This window comes from Bos indicus x Bos taurus, chromosome 7, assembly GCF_003369695.1.
Source record: "Bos indicus x Bos taurus breed Angus x Brahman F1 hybrid chromosome 7, Bos_hybrid_MaternalHap_v2.0, whole genome shotgun sequence".
In the NCBI taxonomy this organism is placed as follows: domain Eukaryota; kingdom Metazoa; phylum Chordata; class Mammalia; order Artiodactyla; family Bovidae; genus Bos; species Bos indicus x Bos taurus.
The window spans coordinates 1,362,288-1,369,639 of NC_040082.1; the positions used below are offsets into that span (position 1 = coordinate 1,362,288).

Genomic DNA, 7,352 nt, shown 5'->3' on the forward strand with positions numbered 1-7,352 from the left:
CCAGTGGTCATGTATGGATGTGAGAGTTGGACTATAAAGAAAGCTGAGTGCCGAAGAACTGAAGCTTTTGAACTGTGGTGTTGGAGAAGACTCTTGAGAGTCCCTTGGACTGCAAGGAGATCCAACCAGTCCATCCTAAAGGAGATCAGTCCTGGATGTTCATTGAAAGGACTGATGCTGAAGCTGAAACTCCAATATTTTGGCCACCTGATGAGAATAGTTGATTCACTGGAAAAGACCCTAATGCCGGGAAGGACTGGGGGCAGGAGGAGAAGGGGACGACAGAGGATGAGATGGTTGGATGGCATCACTGATTCAATGGACTTAAGTTTGGGTAAACTCCAATTGTTGGTGACAGACAGGGAGGCCTGGCGTGCTGTGCTTCATGGCATTGCAAAGAGTTGGACACAACTGAGCGACTGAGGTGAACTTGCTAGCGTATGAGATGAGTGCAATTGTGCGGTAGTTTGAGCATTCTCTGGCATTGCCTTTCTTTGGGATCGGAATGAAAACTGACCTTTTCCAGTCCTGTGGCCACTGCTGAGTTTTCCAAATTTGCTGGCATATTGAGTGCAGCACTTTCACAGCATCATCTTTCAGGATTTGAAATAGCTCAAGTGGAATTCCATCACCTCCACTAGCTTTGTTCATAGTGATGCTTCCTCAGGCCCACTTGACTTCACATTCCAGGATGTCTGGCTCTAGGTGAGTGATCACACCATTGTGATTATCTGGGTCGTGAAGATCTTTTTTGTACAGTTCTTCTATGTATTCTTGCCACCTCTTCTTAATATCTTCTGCTTCTGTTAGGTCCATACCATTTCTGTCCTTTATTGAGCCCATCTTTGCGTGAAATGTTCCCTTGGTATCTCTAATTTTCTTCAAGCCATCTCTAGTCTTTCTCATTCTATTGTTTTCCTCTATCTCTTTGCGTTGATCACTGAGGAAGGCTTTCTTATCTCTCCTTGCTATTCTTTGGAACTCTGCATTCAGATGGGTGTATCTTTCCTTTTCTCCTTTGTCTTTCGCTTCTCTTCTTTTCACAGCTATTTGTATGGCCTCCTCAGACGACCACTTTGCCTCTTTGCATTTCTTTTGCTTGGTGATGGCCTTGATCACTGCCTTCTGTACAATGTCATGAACCTCTGTCCATAGTTCTTCAGGCGCTCTGTCTATCAGATTTAATCCCTTGAATCTCTTTGTCACTTCCACTGTATAACCATAAGGGATTTGATTTAGGTCATACCTGAATGGTCTAGTGGTTTTCCCTCCTTTCTTCAATTTCAGTCTGAATTTGGCAATAAGGAGTTCATGGTCTGAGCCACAGTCAGCTCCTGGTCTTGTTTTTGCTGACTGTATAGAGCTTCTCCATCTTTGGCTGCAAAGAATATAATCAATCTGATTTTGGTGTTGACCATCTGGTGATGTCCATGTGTAGAATCTTCTCTTGTGTTGTTGGAAGAGGGTGTTTGCTATGACCATGCGTTCTCTTGGCAAAACTCTATTAGCCTTTGCCCTGCTTCATTCCGTATTCCAAGGCCAAATTTCCCTGTTACTGCAGGTATTTCTTGACTTCCTACTTTTGCATTCCAGTCCCGTATAATGAAAAGAGATTACTAACCTCAAGAATATAGTTCAGAAAAAAAATGGTAATACCATAATTTTAAAACTGGTGAGTTGTCAGTATTTATTTTTAAAGTAGTAATTAACATTTAAATAGCAGGTTTAAACATTTTAAAATACTAGGCTGGTATAATTTAGTTTTTAATAATGGCTGTGTTTAAGAACCAGTTTTCAAAATTCCTGAAAATTTGGCAATTGTCTCTTCTGATATGGAACTAGTCCTCCCCGCACAGCTGCTGGAGGATGGTCTGAGTGGCGGGAAGTGGCCTGGAGCAGCCATGCCGCACGGCAGCTCGCTGGGGCCCCTCCTGGGAACGGGGGTCCTGCAGTCCTCTCGCCTCTGGACGTGGTCGTGTGCACCGAGTCCTGATAGCAGAGGACGAGTGGGAGGTATGTGATCACTTTCAGGCGTAACTGGTGGCCCTCCCCACCCGTCTCCTCCATGACACATCAGCTCTCTTCCCATCTGCCAGCTTAATGGAGAGGACTCAGCGGTCCCAAAACACAGAGGCACAAGAAGCCGGAACCTGGCTCCTAAATAATACGTCCTGAAGAGCAGAATCTCCCCTCGCTTGACTCAGACTTACCTGTCACAGCGACTAGTTTTTTTTTAAGCTCGACAAACACAAAATCAATGCAGTTTCCTTTTGTTTGCTCTGTTTTGTTTCTGCATCAGAATCTCAGCTGTGTTTCCTGTCTCTATTCATTGCTTTTCTAGCACATCTTAAGCAGAGGCTTCAGGCTGGAGACTCTGTTGAAGATCAGGGGCCAGGGAAATGGATCTTTCCAAACAGGCCCCACAGAGTGAGAATTATATTGGAAAACAAATTATATTGTCAAACCCACCTGAGGTTTGACAGCCTTTTTTTTCTTTTTTTAGGAGAAACAGCTTCTAAGCCTGGGGTTATGAAGTTCTTTATGAATGAGGGAGTGGGAAATCTTAGATACCCCAAGAAGGAAAGCATGTCCTTCAACAACAGCATGTACATTTCTTATACTTGAATAATGACACTAAAAGAAGTACCAAATCAGGCCAGATTAAAGAAATTAATTTTAGAAAATCAGGCTTCCACAAAAAACACTGACCAGTCCTCCAGAGGACAGCTGTCCCTACAGGACAGCCTGTAGACACCGACTCAAACTCAGATGATTTCTCCTCCTTCCTCTCTCGCCGCTCCAAGCGGATGTAGCTCAGCCACCTGAGCTTTGAGTGATGTGTGCAATATTACTGCTCTCTCCTGGGGTTTCCTTACTGCTTGTTTCTTTTCCCCTTTGACTGGAACGCTTCCACATGCCTTGAACAATACTGTTTCACAGTCCGGGGTCTCCTTCTTTATCTTTTAGTAGGATCCTTTAAAATGCTTCCCGGCTTGAGTTCTTTCTCTGTGCTTGCTGACCCTCTGCTGCAGGGAAAGACAGACACACCTCTCCCAGTCTCACCTTGTTAGTGATCCCCAAACACACACACACACTTCTTTTTCTTCACCTGCGGTGTCAGGCCCTCCAGCATCAAAACATCTCCTGTGTCTGCCAAGCTCACTCTTGTTTTTTTATCAAGAATAAGAGGTAGGTTCTTTGAAAGTAATCTGAAATTGAAATGAGTTCAAAGATTGTTTTATGATATATTCAGATCAAAATTAATGGAAAAATATGAAATATTTAAAGTCCTGCTTTCAAAATATAACCCTCCTTTCATAGGTGCATAAACTGCTAAATAAATGTCCTGTTCTATAATACATTGCTCGGCAAAATTTACAATAGAAATGCCATCTAATCACATCCTGAAGGGTGTCTTCTTAAAACTTGCTATCAGGGTTCCTACTTGCAACATTTTTCTACCATCAATGCTCTGAGTCTGTGCTTTTTCATGTGTAGTATTTAAATACAATAAAAATCAAAAGCCCATCACTCAATATCATAGGAGAATCATATAAAGAATTCCTGATATGTAAGGCCCAGATGCTGTCATTTGGATGCAAACTTCTATGGAATTTAAGGAAGAGAGACTATGAAGACGGTCAGCTGTTCGCAGCATCTATCATCTGCTCATCACTGTTGGTAACTGTGCCTCAGTTCCCCTCTGAGCCGCCTCTCCCCATCAGCTCCCATGCTCTGGGGAGTTCTGGTTGCTAACTGGAGCATTCGTATGTGCCCTGGTCACATGCAGTCAGAGGATTTCCCTGAGTGATTACTGCAGAGAAAAGCAAGAAACCCCATCAGAGATGGTGAAAGTCGAGGAGGCTGCTCCTGGGCCTGGGACTGGTTTCTGGACGGCTGTTTCTTTCACTCTGGCCTCTCCCTCAGGCTCCTTGGCTCCCCCTCACATGGCAATCACCTTCCATCACTACGTGGGCCTTCTAAGCCCTAGTCCCTCCTTTGGGGGGCACAGGGGCCTCGGAGGGCCAGCTAACGTGGCTACCACAGTCCATCTTCTTCAGCACAGCCGCATTCAGCTTTCCAAAGCTGATTCACGTCGCTTCCTCCCTGGCTACACTCGCTCCTGCGGCTTTAGTTCACAGCCCCTTTCTGGGGTGCTCTGCAGGGATGCTCTGCAGGGATCAGCAGCACATGCCCCGCCGCCTCTCCCCTAACTCTTCCAGCCCCTCGTCTGCAGTCCCAGCCCCTCCAGCCTTCCGTGTGCCCCGAGAATATGCCAAGCTCCCCTGTCTCAGGACATTTGCAAGTGCTCTTGATTTTGCTTCAAACAATCGTTCTCAGGATGTTTTCAGATCTGTCTTCTCATTCAAGCCGGACTTCAAAAAACAGCTTCCAGAAGTCCTTACCCCACCGTCCTGGCTAAAGAACGCACCCTGGCACCCATGCTCCCTCACACTTCTATGCTTAGTGATGCTTGTAAAAATCTAAATTTGTTTCACTGAGATTCTGTTTCCCCCTGGACTGCAGGCTGAGAATAGAGTGTAAACCGATGTAGGATATTATGGAAGTGGAGAGAGAACCTGGAGAGCGGTGCCAGGAGGAGGGCAGCCCAGTGAGGCAGAGGAGAAGCCAGCCTGGGGAGGCTCGTGGCTGAGACGACACACAGAGCCACCCGACTTCTGCTCATCTAGTGAAATTATATAGTAAATCTCTTAGTAGGTTTCAACTGGGTTTTCTGTCACTTGAGTTTACAGATAGCAAGGACTCTAAGGAAAAATCAGTGGGGATATTATTTAAAGACCAAAAGTAAACAAAAAAACCCAGGATACTCCTTAGAGAAACTGTCTTAAATATCTTAAGGAAATGTCTTAAACATCAAAGGAAATAAGAATCATACTAGAGCAAAGAGTTGCAGAGCTAATCAGACTTGAAGATATTTGTCAAACGAAAATTTTATTTGGTACTTTGACATAAGTTACAAAGGCTGAGGTGCACTGCCCTCCCCTGGAGATGCTGTTAAAGAGTGTCTCACCTGCTTGAGGTGACTGAGTTGGCATCAGTCTCATGACAGGGAGAATCTGAATGATATCAGACTTCTTTTGACCCTGGATACAAACAAACCAAAGAAAATGAAAGTTGTCAATAAAAAAGCAGGCATTTGTAGGATAACACACAGTAACCAGACTAAGCAAGGACACATGCTTACAGCATGAAGGAAAAAAAAAAAAGCAATAAGGATAACCAAGATAAGATGCATAAACTGCAAAATATAAAACAAAATGAAGAATATAACAGCCAGTAAATTTACCAGGGCTTCCCTGGTGGCTCAGAGGGTAAAGCGTCTGCCTGCAATGCAGGAGACCTGGGTTCGATTCCTGGGTCGGGAAGATCCCCTGGAGAAGGAAATGGCAATCCACTCCAGCACTCTTGCCTGGAAAAATCCCATGGATGGAGGAACCTGATAGGCTACAGTCCATGAGGTCACAAAGAGTCTGACACGACTGAGCGACTTCACTTCACTAAATTTATCAAATTTAGATCTGACTATATTTTGGACCTCAGCTACTGAAAGCATGTTCTTGAAGTTTAATACTGTGAGCAAACCAGATAAAATCTGAAACTCTGGTTTTCCATAGCGCTAGAACATGGTAATTTACATTCAGCATGATGCAAAAACTCTGGATGTCAGAGAGGGGGCTGATGATGCTGGGCTACTTGAGGGGACAAACAGCAAGGAATGAAATAAGGCTAGACTGTGACCGACCGAGGAAGTGGCAACGTGCCAGTGAGGGGGTGAGAACAGGGAAGTCCAGAGAGCTTAGTGCGTGCAAAGGCTTTTTGTTTTTTGTTTTTGGCCCTGCAAAATGAGTCGATTTGAAAAGCTTCGGGGAAAATAAAATTTCTGTGTTGAGATGAAGTTTTAGATGAATGAAGAGCTTAAAATACTTTCAACTTGACATGGCTTGGCTTCATTATGGAGTACAGACTATGCTACTGAAAGAACATCTCTTATCATAAACCAAGAGAGACCCAAAATGGTGAAGAACAAGGTTTGATTGCCAACATGCATGCTGTGCTTGCTAGCCTCATGTATTTTAAAGGGAAAACCCTTTTCCTCTAAAACTTTCTATATTCCCTCACATACATGACATCTTTCCTAACAATGGCATAATCCTTCAGAGACAACTCTGTACTCAAGGGCCAAATTATGGGTGAGAACTTGGAGCAGAAGATCCCAAGGAACAGAACAGGACCTCCCAGGGTGCACACCAATGAGACTCTGGCTGGAAGGATAATTCAGGGAAGCTCCTTTCATCCACTTCTTTCAGCTTTTAGCAAGTATATGCTCCAGTGCACAACAGGAGGTAGTGGGAAATAAGGTTTGACTTAAAAAGAAAAAAACTAATTTCTAGGAGACATTTTCAAAATAAAACAGTGAATCTTTCTGGGTGGCTGGGGTGCATCAGTGTTCTGAAAACAATGGGGGTGAGGGCTTTTGCGATGTTGCTTTCCTCTCTTACTAGATTAAAAACAGTGACAATTTCTGGAATATCTCTGCGCTGAGTCATTCTCTTACAGGCATAAGGCTCTGGGAAAACAGGTTTGGCTCTTTCAGACAGGTAAGGGTGTAGAGGTCTGCAGAAAGTAAGGGATCTTACAAAAGCCTCAGTAGGTAGGACAGTCTGAAGCAGAGGCTGTTGGAATCTTGAATTCTCTAGCTCTCAGCTTGCGGCCTCAGGAACATAAGATCCATCCCTTTCATTGGGGCTGTTTGAATCCTCTCTTCTTATATTTTCAGTTTATTGTGATGAACAGTAATAACCACCTATGAAATACCAAAGCACAGTGAACCCATTTGAAATGCCGTGATGTGATTCCAGTCTGTCTGCCTCCTCTCCTTGCCGGCTGCTGCTCACACACCTGGTGAGACTCAGAAGGTGCAGCTGGAGTCCTGCTTTTTAGTCTTTTTTTAAACATCAATTGGAAGCTGAAACTCAAAGCAATGTGACCCCTACACAACCTGAAGCCTAGAAGTTTCCCAAGGCTCTTCTGTGAATTAAATGACCAGGTTTCAAAAACACGCACACGGCATTTGAATGAGGTTCAGGCCAGCTGGTCATAAAAAGGAATTGAACAAAAGAAGGGCAAACTTAAGCTCACTAAAAGAGCGGGCAGACCAACAACAAAAGCAGGCAGACAATGGCGGCAGGGCCAGGCAGAGATTCCCGGCCTCCAGCAGAGGGAGGGCTCCTGAGAGTTGGGCAACAGTGTAACTAATTAGGGAGCCCAGGACACTGGGAGTCCAAGCCCTGTTTGGCCTCCCAGATGTGACCTGGACAGCTTCATAGCTG

At 44.6% G+C, this 7,352-nt stretch overlaps 1 long non-coding RNA gene across 1 annotated transcript; it reads right to left on the reverse strand.

Annotated features, from left to right (window-relative positions):
• Positions 1-3,175: 3,175 nt before the first annotated feature.
• LOC113896541 lies at positions 3,176-6,893 on the reverse strand. The gene is made up of 3 exons (XR_003512047.1): positions 6,660-6,893; positions 5,033-5,105; positions 3,176-3,209 (listed from the first exon to the last, which is right to left on the reverse strand). It is a non-coding gene; the product is annotated as an uncharacterized LOC113896541 (long non-coding RNA).
• Positions 6,894-7,352: the final 459 nt, after the last annotated feature.